A 14,875-nucleotide genomic window follows, 5' to 3' on the forward strand; every position below is an offset into this window, starting at 1 on the left:
TTGGGGAGAGAATCGAGAAGGCACAAGTAGGAAAGCTCCCGTGTTGAGATAAAAACAGTTTAATGGTTGAAATAAAACGAAGTAGAACAGTAATAATAACAATGAGAACAACAACAACAACAGACGATACAAAGCAGGCAATGCACAATGCAACTGCTCACCGCTGCCGACCGCGTGTCATGAACTGGGGGGGGAGGGGGTGTCGTTTCAGTGCCAAGCCCCATGTGGAGGGTGGCCGCTTCGGAGGTGGCCCTGGTGAGAGTCAGGGCTAGGTTGATGTTAGGCGGGAGAACAGACTCAGAGCCCCGGTGTTGGTGGGGCTGCCTAGGGACTGCAAATGGAAGGGGAGGGCCAGCACCACCCTTGATTCCTGGCTATCTCAGTGCCAAGCCCCATGTGGAGGGTGGCCGCTGCGGAGCTTTGCCCTGATGAGGGTAAGGGATATGTCGAGGATTCGTGGGAGAACAGAGACAGAGCCCCGGTATTGGTGGGGCAGCAAAGAGATCGTGAGGGCCAGCATCAACCTTATTCTGGCTACTTCCCTATCTAAGCCCCACGTGGAGAGTGGTCGCTTCGGAGCTGGGCCCTGATGAGGGTCAGGGCTAGGTTGAGGTTAGGTGGGAGAACAGAGACAGAGCCCCGGCATTGGTGCGCCTGAGAAGGGGCTGCGCAGTGATCGTGAGGGCCAGCATCAACCTTGATTCCTGGCTACTGCCGTACCTAAGCCCCACATGAAGAGTGGTCGCTTCGGAGCTTGGCTCCGATGAGGGTAAGGGATAGGTCGCTGTTAGGTGCGAGCAGAGACACAGAGCCCCGGTATTGGTGGGGCTGAAGAGGGGGCCGACAAGAGACCGTGAGGGCCAGCATCAACCTTGGTTCCTGGCTACTTCAGTGCCAAGCCCCATGTGGAGGGTGGCCTCTTCGGAGCTCTGCCCTGATGAGGGTAAGGGATATGTCGAGGCTAAGTGGGAGAACAGAGACAGAGACCCGGTTTTGGTGGCCTGAGAAGGGGCTGCCAAGGGACCGTGAGGGCCAGCATCAGCCTTGGTTCCTGGCTACTTCAGTGCCTAGCTCCATGTGGCCGGTGGCCACTTCGGAGATTGGCCCTGAGAAGGGTCAGGGCTAGGTTGAGGTTAGGTGGAAGAAGAGGCACAGAGCCCCGGTGTTGGTGAGACAGAGAAGGGGCTGCCAAGAGATCGTGAGGGCCGGCATCAACCTTGGTTCCTGGCTACTACAGTGCCTAAGCCCTACTTCCGTACCTAAGCCCCACTTGGAGAGTGGTCGCTTCGGAGGTGGCCCTGGTGAGAGTCAGGGCTAGGTTAATGTTAGGCGAGGGAACAGACTCAGAGCCCCTGTGTTGGCGAGGCTGCCAAGGAAGGTGTGGGCCAGCATCATCCGCGAGTCCTGGCTCTTCAGTGCCAAGTCCTATGTGGCGTTTGGCCTCTTCGGAAGCTTGGCTCTGAGGAGGGTAAGGGATATGTAGAGGATGAATGGGAGAACAGAGACAGAGCCCCGGTGTTGGTGGGGCTGAGAATGGGCTGCCAAGAGATCGTGAGGGCCAGCATCATCCTTGAGTCCTGGCTATTTCTATGCCTGAGCCGGTGGAGGTGGGTGGCCGTTTCGGAGCTTGCCTCTGAGGAGGATAAGGGATAGTTTGAGGTTCTGCGGAGATGACGAGATCCTTCTGCATTAGTTAACGCCACCCACCACATGGACTCCAAACGAGGAGTAGCCCCTTCCCGGTCCCACTAGCCCTCTCCCTTATTCTCTAACCTAAATATCAACCTTTGCCTTACCATCTCTCAAGCCCATTTCCTAAACGGCTTCCCACCAGAGGGCGCTCCAACACAGAAAGAACCAGCTGTTCTGGTTGAAAGCTGTTTCTGGCTCTTGCCTTTCGTGGAAGCCCTTTCCGAGGGAGCTGCTCTCGCTCTACCACCCAACCAGCAACCTTACCACAGCCCAACTGCAAAGCAGTCGATCCCCTCTTCGGGCTCCCATAAACTAACAGGCAGGACTGAAAGATGTTGGTGGCTCTCACCTTCCCTTGATAGCCCCTTCTCAGCTGCCCAACACCCAGCCAGCTCCAGCACCCCAAATGTGCCATATCCACCACACCTAGCACTCCTTGCTACACATTGGTGGTGCCTGGTGCTAGGCATGTTCCGTTGCTGAGTCGTGGGGGTGTTGGGGGGTGGGAACTGCGGGGACTGGCTTCTTGTCATGTCCTGGTGCTGGGGATGCTGGGTGCTGTGTGCTGGGCTCCAGGGCTGCTGGGCATGTCGAGGTGCTGTGCATTGGTGGTGGGTGTGCTGGGTTGCGTGCATGTGTGGGAATAGGTGCTGGGCCATGGGAGTGCTGGGCCCTGGCAGTGCTGGGTGGAGGGTATGATGGGTGCATGTGTTGGTTTAACCCCAGCCAGCAAATAAACCCCACGCAGCCGCTGGCTCACCTCCCCCCCCACCCCGTGGGATTGGGGAGAGAATCGAGAAGGCACAAGTAGGAAAGCTCCCGTGTTGAGATAAAAACAGTTTAATGGTTGAAATAAAACGAAGTAGAACAGTAATAATAATAATGAGAACAACAACAACAACAGACGATACAAAGCAGGCAATGCACAATGCAACTGCTCACCGCTGCCGACCGCGTGTCATGAACTGGGGGGGGAGGGGGTGTCGTTTCAGTGCCAAGCCCCATGTGGAGGGTGGCCGCTTCGGAGCTTTGCCCTGATGAGGGTAAGGGATATGTCGAGGATTCGTGGGAGAACAGAGACAGAGCCCCGGTATTGGTGGGGCTGCAAAGAGATTGTGAGGGCCAGCATCAACCTTATTCTGGCTACTTCCCTATCTAAGCCCCACGTGGAGAGTGGTCGCTTCGGAGCTGGGCCCTGATGAGGGTCAGGGCTAGGTTGAGGTTAGGTGGGAGAACAGAGACAGAGCCCCGGCATTGGTGCGCCTGAGAAGGGGCTGCGCAGTGATCGTGAGGGCCAGCATCAACCTTGATTCCTGGCTACTGCCGTACCTAAGCCCCACATGAAGAGTGGTCGCTTCGGAGCTTGGCTCCGATGAGGGTAAGGGATAGGTCGCTGTTAGGTGCAAGCAGAGACACAGAGCCCCGGTATTGGTGGGGCTGAAGAGGGGGCCGACAAGAGACCGTGAGGGCCAGCATCAACCTTGGTTCCTGGCTACTTCAGTGCCAAGCCCCATGTGGAGGGTGGCCTCTTCGGAGCTCTGCCCTGATGAGGGTAAGGGATATGTCGAGGCTAAGTGGGAGAACAGAGACAGAGACCCGGTTTTGGTGGCCTGAGAAGGGGCTGCCAAGGGACCGTGAGGGCCAGCATCAGCCTTGGTTCCTGGCTACTTCAGTGCCTAGCTCCATGTGGCCGGTGGCCACTTCGGAGATTGGCCCTGAGAAGGGTCAGGGCTAGGTTGAGGTTAGGTGGAAGAAGAGGCACAGAGCCCCGGTGTTGGTGAGACAGAGAAGGGGCTGCCAAGAGATCGTGAGGGCCGGCATCAACCTTGGTTCCTGGCTACTACAGTGCCTAAGCCCTACTTCCGTACCTAAGCCCCACTTGGAGAGTGGTCGCTTCGGAGGTGGCCCTGGTGAGAGTCAGGGCTAGGTTAATGTTAGGCGAGGGAACAGACTCAGAGCCCCTGTGTTGGCGAGGCTGCCAAGGAAGGTGTGGGCCAGCATCATCCGCGAGTCCTGGCTCTTCAGTGCCAAGTCCTATGTGGCGTTTGGCCTCTTCGGAAGCTTGGCTCTGAGGAGGGTAAGGGATATGTAGAGGATGAATGGGAGAACAGAGACAGAGCCCCGGTGTTGGTGGGGCTGAGAATGGGCTGCCAAGAGATCGTGAGGGCCAGCATCATCCTTGAGTCCTGGCTATTTCTATGCCTGAGCCGGTGGAGGTGGGTGGCCGTTTCGGAGCTTGCCTCTGAGGAGGATAAGGGATAGTTTGAGGTTCTGCGGAGATGACGAGATCCTTCTGCATTAGTTAACGCCACCCACCACATGGACTCCAAACGAGGAGTAGCCCCTTCCCGGTCCCACTAGCCCTCTCCCTTATTCTCTAACCTAAATATCAACCTTTGCCTTACCATCTCTCAAGCCCATTTCCTAAACGGCTTCCCACCAGAGGGCGCTCCAACACAGAAAGAACCAGCTGTTCTGGTTGAAAGCTGTTTCTGGCTCTTGCCTTTCGTGGAAGCCCTTTCCGAGGGAGCTGCTCTCGCTCTACCACCCAACCAGCAACCTTACCACAGCCCAACTGCAAAGCAGTCGATCCCCTCTTCGGGCTCCCATAAACTAACAGGCAGGACTGAAAGATGTTGGTGGCTCTCACCTTCCCTTGATAGCCCCTTCTCAGCTGCCCAACACCCAGCCAGCTCCAGCACCCCAAATGTGCCATATCCACCACACCTAGCACTCCTTGCTACACATTGGTGGTGCCTGGTGCTAGGCATGTTCCGTTGCTGAGTCGTGGGGGTGTTGGGGGGTGGGAACTGCGGGGACTGGCTTCTTGTCATGTCCTGGTGCTGGGGATGCTGGGTGCTGTGTGCTGGGCTCCGGGGCTGCTGGGCATGTCGAGGTGCTGTGCATTGGTGGTGGGTGTGCTGCGTTGTGTGCATGTGTGGGAATCAGTGCTGGGCCATGGGAGTGCTGGGCCCTGGCAGTGCTGGGTGGAGGGTATGATGGGTGCATGTGTTGGTTTAACCCCAGCCAGCAAATAAACCCCACGCAGCCGCTGGCTCACCTCCCCCCCCACCCCGTGGGATTGGGGAGAGAATCGAGAAGGCACAAGTAGGAAAGCTCCCGTGTTGAGATAAAAACAGTTTAATGGTTGAAATAAAACGAAGTAGAACAGTAATAATAACAATGAGAACAACAACAACAACAGACGATACAAAGCAGGCAATGCACAATGCAACTGCTCACCGCTGCCGACCGCGTGTCATGAACTGGGGGGGGAGGGGGTGTCGTTTCAGTGCCAAGCCCCATGTGGAGGGTGACCGCTTCGGAGGTGGCCCTGGTGAGAGTCAGGGCTAGGTTGATGTTAGGCGGGAGAACAGACTCAGAGCCCCGGTGTTGGTGGGGCTGCCTAGGGACTGCAAATGGAAGGGGAGGGCCAGCACCACCCTTGATTCCTGGCTATCTCAGTGCCAAGCCCCATGTGGAGGGTGGCCGCTGCGGAGCTTTGCCCTGATGAGGGTAAGGGATATGTCGAGGATTCGTGGGAGAACAGAGACAGAGCCCCGGTATTGGTGGGGCTGCAAAGAGATCGTGAGGGCCAGCATCAACCTTATTCTGGCTACTTCCCTATCTAAGCCCCACGTGGAGAGTGGTCGCTTCGGAGCTGGGCCCTGATGAGGGTCAGGGCTAGGTTGAGGTTAGGTGGGAGAACAGAGACAGAGCCCCGGCATTGGTGCGCCTGAGAAGGGGCTGCGCAGTGATCGTGAGGGCCAGCATCAACCTTGATTCCTGGCTACTGCCGTACCTAAGCCCCACATGAAGAGTGGTCGCTTCGGAGCTTGGCTCCGATGAGGGTAAGGGATAGGTCGCTGTTAGGTGCAAGCAGAGACACAGAGCCCCGGTATTGGTGGGGCTGAAGAGGGGGCCGACAAGAGACCGTGAGGGCCAGCATCAACCTTGGTTCCTGGCTACTTCAGTGCCAAGCCCCATGTGGAGGGTGGCCTCTTCGGAGCTCTGCCCTGATGAGGGTAAGGGATATGTCGAGGCTAAGTGGGAGAACAGAGACAGAGACTAGGTTTTGGTGGCCTGAGAAGGGGCTGCCAAGGGACCGTGAGGGCCAGCATCAGCCTTGGTTCGTGGCTACTTCAGTGCCTAGCTCCATGTGGCCGGTGGCCACTTCGGAGATTGGCCCTGAGAAGGGTCAGGGCTAGGTTGAGGTTAGGTGGAAGAAGAGGCACAGAGCCCCGGTGTTGGTGAGACAGAGAAGGGGCTGCCAAGAGATCGTGAGGGCCGGCATCAACCTTGGTTCCTGGCTACTACAGTGCCTAAGCCCTACTTCCGTACCTAAGCCCCACTTGGAGAGTGGTCGCTTCGGAGGTGGCCCTGGTGAGAGTCAGGGCTAGGTTAATGTTAGGCGAGGGAACAGACTCAGAGCCCCTGTGTTGGCGAGGCTGCCAAGGAAGGTGTGGGCCAGCATCATCCGCGAGTCCTGGCTCTTCAGTGCCAAGTCCTATGTGGAGTTTGGCCGCTTCGGAAGCTTGGCTCTGAGGAGGGTAAGGGATATGTAGAGGATGAATGGGAGAACAGAGACAGAGCCCCGGTGTTGGTGGGGCTGAGAATGGGCTGCCAAGAGATCGTGAGGGCCAGCATCATCCTTGAGTCCTGGCTATTTCTATGCCTGAGCCGGTGGAGGTGGGTGGCCGTTTCGGAGCTTGCCTCTGAGGAGGATAAGGGATAGTTTGAGGTTCTGCGGAGATGACGAGATCCTTCTGCATTAGTTAACGCCACCCACCACATGGACTCCAAACGAGGAGTAGCCCCTTCCCGGTCCCACTAGCCCTCTCCCTTATTCTCTAACCTAAATATCAACCTTTGCCTTACCATCTCTCAAGCCCATTTCCTAAACGGCTTCCCACCAGAGGGCGCTCCAACACAGAAAGAACCAGCTGTTCTGGTTGAAAGCTGTTTCTGGCTCTTGCCTTTCGTGGAAGCCCTTTCCGAGGGAGCTGCTCTCGCTCTACCACCCAACCAGCAACCTTACCACAGCCCAACTGCAAAGCAGTCGATCCCCTCTTCGGGCTCCCATAAACTAACAGGCAGGACTGAAAGATGTTGGTGGCTCTCACCTTCCCTTGATAGCCCCTTCTCAGCTGCCCAACACCCAGCCAGCTCCAGCACCCCAAATGTGCCATATCCACCACACCTAGCACTCCTTGCTACACATTGGTGGTGCCTGGTGCTAGGCATGTTCCGTTGCTGAGTCGTGGGGGTGTTGGGGGGTGGGAACTGCGGGGACTGGCTTCTTGTCATGTCCTGGTGCTGGGGATGCTGGGTGCTGTGTGCTGGGCTCCAGGGCTGCTGGGCATGTCGAGGTGCTGTGCATTGGTGGTGGGTGTGCTGCGTTGTGTGCATGTGTGGGAATCAGTGCTGGGCCATGGGAGTGCTGGGCCCTGGCAGTGCTGGGTGGAGGGTATGATGGGTGCATGTGTTGGTTTAACCCCAGCCAGCAAATAAACCCCACGCAGCCGCTGGCTCACCTCCCCCCCCACCCCGTGGGATTGGGGAGAGAATCGAGAAGGCACAAGTAGGAAAGCTCCCGTGTTGAGATAAAAACAGTTTAATGGTTGAAATAAAACGAAGTAGAACAGTAATAATAACAATGAGAACAACAACAACAACAGACGATACAAAGCAGGCAATGCACAATGCAACTGCTCACCGCTGCCGACCGCGTGTCATGAACTGGGGGGGGAGGGGGTGTCGTTTCAGTGCCAAGCCCCATGTGGAGGGTGGCCGCTTCGGAGCTTTGCCCTGATGAGGGTAAGGGATATGTCGAGGATTCGTGGGAGAACAGAGACAGAGCCCCGGTATTGGTGGGGCTGCAAAGAGATCGTGAGGGCCAGCATCAACCTTATTCTGGCTACTTCCCTATCTAAGCCCCACGTGGAGAGTGGTCGCTTCGGAGCTGGGCCCTGATGAGGGTCAGGGCTAGGTTGAGGTTAGGTGGGAGAACAGAGACAGAGCCCCGGCATTGGTGCGCCTGAGAAGGGGCTGCGCAGTGATCGTGAGGGCCAGCATCAACCTTGATTCCTGGCTACTGCCGTACCTAAGCCCCACATGAAGAGTGGTCGCTTCGGAGCTTGGCTCCGATGAGGGTAAGGGATAGGTCGCTGTTAGGTGCAAGCAGAGACACAGAGCCCCGGTATTGGTGGGGCTGAAGAGGGGGCCGACAAGAGACCGTGAGGGCCAGCATCAACCTTGGTTCCTGGCTACTTCAGTGCCAAGCCCCATGTGGAGGGTGGCCTCTTCGGAGCTCTGCCCTGATGAGGGTAAGGGATATGTCGAGGCTAAGTGGGAGAACAGAGACAGAGACCCGGTTTTGGTGGCCTGAGAAGGGGCTGCCAAGGGACCGTGAGGGCCAGCATCAGCCTTGGTTCCTGGCTACTTCAGTGCCTAGCTCCATGTGGCCGGTGGCCACTTCGGAGATTGGCCCTGAGAAGGGTCAGGGCTAGGTTGAGGTTAGGTGGAAGAAGAGGCACAGAGCCCCGGTGTTGGTGAGACAGAGAAGGGGCTGCCAAGAGATCGTGAGGGCCGGCATCAACCTTGGTTCCTGGCTACTACAGTGGCTAAGCCCTACTTCCGTACCTAAGCGCCACTTGGAGAGTGGTCGCTTCGGAGGTGGCCCTGGTGAGAGTCAGGGCTAGGTTAATGTTAGGCGAGGGAACAGACTCAGAGCCCCTGTGTTGGCGAGGCTGCCAAGGAAGGTGTGGGCCAGCATCATCCGCGAGTCCTGGCTCTTCAGTGCCAAGTCCTATGTGGCGTTTGGCCGCTTCGGAAGCTTGGCTCTGAGGAGGGTAAGGGATATGTAGAGGATGAATGGGAGAACAGAGACAGAGCCCCGGTGTTGGTGGGGCTGAGAATGGGCTGCCAAGAGATCGTGAGGGCCAGCATCATCCTTGAGTCCTGGCTATTTCTATGCCTGAGCCGGTGGAGGTGGGTGGCCGTTTCGGAGCTTGCCTCTGAGGAGGATAAGGGATAGTTTGAGGTTCTGCGTAGATAACGAGATCCTCTGCATTAGTTAACGCCACCCACCACATGGACTCCAAACGAGGAGTAGCCCCTTCCCGGTCCCACTAGCCCTCTCCCTTATTCTCTAACCTAAATATCAACCTTTGCCTTACCATCTCTCAAGCCCATTTCCTAAACGGCTTCCCACCAGAGGGCGCTCCAACACAGAAAGAACCAGCTGTTCTGGTTGAAAGCTGTTTCTGGCTCTTGCCTTTCGTGGAAGCCCTTTCCGAGGGAGCTGCTCTCGCTCTACCACCCAACCAGCAACCTTACCACAGCCCAACTGCAAAGCAGTCGATCCCCTCTTCGGGCTCCCATAAACTAACAGGCAGGACTGAAAGATGTTGGTGGCTCTCACCTTCCCTTGATAGCCCCTTCTCAGCTGCCCAACACCCAGCCAGCTCCAGCACCCCAAATGTGCCATATCCACCACACCTAGCACTCCTTGCTACACATTGGTGGTGCCTGGTGCTAGGCATGTTCCGTTGCTGAGTCGTGGGGGTGTTGGGGGGTGGGAACTGCGGGGACTGGCTTCTTGTCATGTCCTGGTGCTGGGGATGCTGGGTGCTGTGTGCTGGGCTCCGGGGCTGCTGGGCATGTCGAGGTGCTGTGCATTGGTGGTGGGTGTGCTGGGTTGTGTGCATGTGTGGGAATAGGTGCTGGGCCATGGGAGTGCTGGGCCCTGGCAGTGCTGGGTGGAGGGTATGATGGGTGCATGTGTTGGTTTAACCCCAGCCAGCAAATAAACCCCACGCAGCCGCTGGCTCACCTCCCCCCCCACCCCGTGGGATTGGGGAGAGACTCGAGAAGGCACAAGTAGGAAAGCTCCCGTGTTGAGATAAAAACAGTTTAATGGTTGAAATAAAACGAAGTAGAACAGTAATAATAACAATGAGAACAACAACAACAACAGACGATACAAAGCAGGCAATGCACAATGCAACTGCTCACCGCTGCCGACCGCGTGTCATGAACTGGGGGGGGGAGGGGGTGTCGTTTCAGTGCCAAGCCCCATGTGGAGGGTGGCCGCTTCGGAGGTGGCCCTGGTGAGAGTCAGGGCTAGGTTGATGTTAGGCGGGAGAACAGACTCAGAGCCCCGGTGATGGTGGGGCTGCCTAGGGACTGCAAATGGAAGGGGAGGGCCAGCACCACCCTTGATTCCTGGCTATCTCAGTGCCAAGCCCCATGTGGAGGGTGGCCGCTTCGGAGCTTTGCCCTGATGAGGGTAAGGGATATGTCGAGGATTCGTGGGAGAACAGAGACAGAGCCCCGGTATTGGTGGGGCTGCAAAGAGATTGTGAGGGCCAGCATCAACCTTATTCTGGCTACTTCCCTATCTAAGCCCCACGTGGAGAGTGGTCGCTTCGGAGCTGGGCCCTGATGAGGGTCAGGGCTAGGTTGAGGTTAGGTGGGAGAACAGAGACAGAGCCCCGGCATTGGTGCGCCTGAGAAGGGGCTGCGCAGTGATCGTGAGGGCCAGCATCAACCTTGATTCCTGGCTACTGCCGTACCTAAGCCCCACATGAAGAGTGGTCGCTTCGGAGCTTGGCTCCGATGAGGGTAAGGGATAGGTCGCTGTTAGGTGCGAGCAGAGACACAGAGCCCCGGTATTGGTGGGGCTGAAGAGGGGGCCGACAAGAGACCGTGAGGGCCAGCATCAACCTTGGTTCCTGGCTACTTCAGTGCCAAGCCCCATGTGGAGGGTGGCCTCTTCGGAGCTCTGCCCTGATGAGGGTAAGGGATATGTCGAGGCTAAGTGGGAGAACAGAGACAGAGACCCGGTTTTGGTGGCCTGAGAAGGGGCTGCCAAGGGACCGTGAGGGCCAGCATCAGCCTTGGTTCCTGGCTACTTCAGTGCCTAGCTCCATGTGGCCGGTGGCCACTTCGGAGATTGGCCCTGAGAAGGGTCAGGGCTAGGTTGAGGTTAGGTGGAAGAAGAGGCACAGAGCCCCGGTGTTGGTGAGACAGAGAAGGGGCTGCCAAGAGATCGTGAGGGCCGGCATCAACCTTGGTTCCTGGCTACTACAGTGGCTAAGCCCTACTTCCGTACCTAAGCGCCACTTGGAGAGTGGTCGCTTCGGAGGTGGCCCTGGTGAGAGTCAGGGCTAGGTTAATGTTAGGCGAGGGAACAGACTCAGAGCCCCTGTGTTGGCGAGGCTGCCAAGGAAGGTGTGGGCCAGCATCATCCGCGAGTCCTGGCTCTTCAGTGCCAAGTCCTATGTGGCGTTTGGCCGCTTCGGAAGCTTGGCTCTGAGGAGGGTAAGGGATATGTAGAGGATGAATGGGAGAACAGAGACAGAGCCCCGGTGTTGGTGGGGCTGAGAATGGGCTGCCAAGAGATCGTGAGGGCCAGCATCATCCTTGAGTCCTGGCTATTTCTATGCCTGAGCCGGTGGAGGTGGGTGGCCGTTTCGGAGCTTGCCTCTGAGGAGGATAAGGGATAGTTTGAGGTTCTGCGGAGATGACGAGATCCTTCTGCATTAGTTAACGCCACCCACCACATGGACTCCAAACGAGGAGTAGCCCCTTCCCGGTCCCACTAGCCCTCTCCCTTATTCTCTAACCTAAATATCAACCTTTGCCTTACCATCTCTCAAGCCCATTTCCTAAACGGCTTCCCACCAGAGGGCGCTCCAACACAGAAAGAACCAGCTGTTCTGGTTGAAAGCTGTTTCTGGCTCTTGCCTTTCGTGGAAGCCCTTTCCGAGGGAGCTGCTCTCGCTCTACCACCCAACCAGCAACCTTACCACAGCCCAACTGCAAAGCAGTCGATCCCCTCTTCGGGCTCCCATAAACTAACAGGCAGGACTGAAAGATGTTGGTGGCTCTCACCTTCCCTTGATAGCCCCTTCTCAGCTGCCCAACACCCAGCCAGCTCCAGCACCCCAAATGTGCCATATCCACCACACCTAGCACTCCTTGCTACACATTGGTGGTGCCTGGTGCTAGGCATGTTCCGTTGCTGAGTCGTGGGGGTGTTGGGGGGTGGGAACTGCGGGGACTGGCTTCTTGTCATGTCCTGGTGCTGGGGATGCTGGGTGCTGTGTGCTGGGCTCCGGGGCTGCTGGGCATGTCGAGGTGCTGTGCATTGGTGGTGGGTGTGCTGCGTTGTGTGCATGTGTGGGAATCAGTGCTGGGCCATGGGAGTGCTGGGCCCTGGCAGTGCTGGGTGGAGGGTATGATGGGTGCATGTGTTGGTTTAACCCCAGCCAGCAAATAAACCCCACGCAGCCGCTGGCTCACCTCCCCCCCCACCCCGTGGGATTGGGGAGAGAATCGAGAAGGCACAAGTAGGAAAGCTCCCGTGTTGAGATAAAAACAGTTTAATGGTTGAAATAAAACGAAGTAGAACAGTAATAATAACAATGAGAACAACAACAACAACAGACGATACAAAGCAGGCAATGCACAATGCAACTGCTCACCGCTGCCGACCGCGTGTCATGAACTGGGGGGGGAGGGGGTGTCGTTTCAGTGCCAAGCCCCATGTGGAGGGTGACCGCTTCGGAGGTGGCCCTGGTGAGAGTCAGGGCTAGGTTGATGTTAGGCGGGAGAACAGACTCAGAGCCCCGGTGTTGGTGGGGCTGCCTAGGGACTGCAAATGGAAGGGGAGGGCCAGCACCACCCTTGATTCCTGGCTATCTCAGTGCCAAGCCCCATGTGGAGGGTGGCCGCTGCGGAGCTTTGCCCTGATGAGGGTAAGGGATATGTCGAGGATTCGTGGGAGAACAGAGACAGAGCCCCGGTATTGGTGGGGCTGCAAAGAGATCGTGAGGGCCAGCATCAACCTTATTCTGGCTACTTCCCTATCTAAGCCCCACGTGGAGAGTGGTCGCTTCGGAGCTGGGCCCTGATGAGGGTCAGGGCTAGGTTGAGGTTAGGTGGGAGAACAGAGACAGAGCCCCGGCATTGGTGCGCCTGAGAAGGGGCTGCGCAGTGATCGTGAGGGCCAGCATCAACCTTGATTCCTGGCTACTGCCGTACCTAAGCCCCACATGAAGAGTGGTCGCTTCGGAGCTTGGCTCCGATGAGGGTAAGGGATAGGTCGCTGTTAGGTGCGAGCAGAGACACAGAGCCCCGGTATTGGTGGGGCTGAAGAGGGGGCCGACAAGAGACCGTGAGGGCCAGCATCAACCTTGGTTCCTGGCTACTTCAGTGCCAAGCCCCATGTGGAGGGTGGCCTCTTCGGAGCTCTGCCCTGATGAGGGTAAGGGATATGTCGAGGCTAAGTGGGAGAACAGAGACAGAGACTAGGTTTTGGTGGCCTGAGAAGGGGCTGCCAAGGGACCGTGAGGGCCAGCATCAGCCTTGGTTCGTGGCTACTTCAGTGCCTAGCTCCATGTGGCCGGTGGCCACTTCGGAGATTGGCCCTGAGAAGGGTCAGGGCTAGGTTGAGGTTAGGTGGAAGAAGAGGCACAGAGCCCCGGTGTTGGTGAGACAGAGAAGGGGCTGCCAAGAGATCGTGAGGGCCGGCATCAACCTTGGTTCCTGGCTACTACAGTGCCTAAGCCCTACTTCCGTACCTAAGCCCCACTTGGAGAGTGGTCGCTTCGGAGGTGGCCCTGGTGAGAGTCAGGGCTAGGTTAATGTTAGGCGAGGGAACAGACTCAGAGCCCCTGTGTTGGCGAGGCTGCCAAGGAAGGTGTGGGCCAGCATCATCCGCGAGTCCTGGCTCTTCAGTGCCAAGTCCTATGTGGCGTTTGGCCGCTTCGGAAGCTTGGCTCTGAGGAGGGTAAGGGATATGTAGAGGATGAATGGGAGAACAGAGACAGAGCCCCGGTGTTGGTGGGGCTGAGAATGGGCTGCCAAGAGATCGTGAGGGCCAGCATCATCCTTGAGTCCTGGCTATTTCTATGCCTGAGCCGGTGGAGGTGGGTGGCCGTTTCGGAGCTTGCCTCTGAGGAGGATAAGGGATAGTTTGAGGTTCTGCGGAGATGACGAGATCCTTCTGCATTAGTTAACGCCACCCACCACATGGACTCCAAACGAGGAGTAGCCCCTTCCCGGTCCCACTAGCCCTCTCCCTTATTCTCTAACCTAAATATCAACCTTTGCCTTACCATCTCTCAAGCCCATTTCCTAAACGGCTTCCCACCAGAGGGCGCTCCAACACAGAAAGAACCAGCTGTTCTGGTTGAAAGCTGTTTCTGGCTCTTGCCTTTCGTGGAAGCCCTTTCCGAGGGAGCTGCTCTCGCTCTACCACCCAACCAGCAACCTTACCACAGCCCAACTGCAAAGCAGTCGATCCCCTCTTCGGGCTCCCATAAACTAACAGGCAGGACTGAAAGATGTTGGTGGCTCTCACCTTCCCTTGATAGCCCCTTCTCAGCTGCCCAACACCCAGCCAGCTCCAGCACCCCAAATGTGCCATATCCACCACACCTAGCACTCCTTGCTACACATTGGTGGTGCCTGGTGCTAGGCATGTTCCGTTGCTGAGTCGTGGGGGTGTTGGGGGGTGGGAACTGCGGGGACTGGCTTCTTGTCATGTCCTGGTGCTGGGGATGCTGGGTGCTGTGTGCTGGGCTCCAGGGCTGCTGGGCATGTCGAGGTGCTGTGCATTGGTGGTGGGTGTGCTGCGTTGTGTGCATGTGTGGGAATCAGTGCTGGGCCATGGGAGTGCTGGGCCCTGGCAGTGCTGGGTGGAGGGTATGATGGGTGCATGTGTTGGTTTAACCCCAGCCAGCAAATAAACCCCACGCAGCCGCTGGCTCACCTCCCCCCCCACCCCGTGGGATTGGGGAGAGAATCGAGAAGGCACAAGTAGGAAAGCTCCCGTGTTGAGATAAAAACAGTTTAATGGTTGAAATAAAACGAAGTAGAACAGTAATAATAACAATGAGAACAACAACAACAACAGACGATACAAAGCAGGCAATGCACAATGCAACTGCTCACCGCTGCCGACCGCGTGTCATGAACTGGGGGGGGAGGGGGTGTCGTTTCAGTGCCAAGCCCCATGTGGAGGGTGGCCGCTTCGGAGCTTTGCCCTGATGAGGGTAAGGGATATGTCGAGGATTCGTGGGAGAACAGAGACAGAGCCCCGGTATTGGTGGGGCTGCAAAGAGATCGTGAGGGCCAGCATCAACCTTATTCTGGCTACTTCCCTATCTAAGCC

Source organism: Calonectris borealis, chromosome 6 (genome assembly GCF_964195595.1).
Source record: "Calonectris borealis chromosome 6, bCalBor7.hap1.2, whole genome shotgun sequence".
Lineage (NCBI taxonomy): Eukaryota > Metazoa > Chordata > Aves > Procellariiformes > Procellariidae > Calonectris > Calonectris borealis.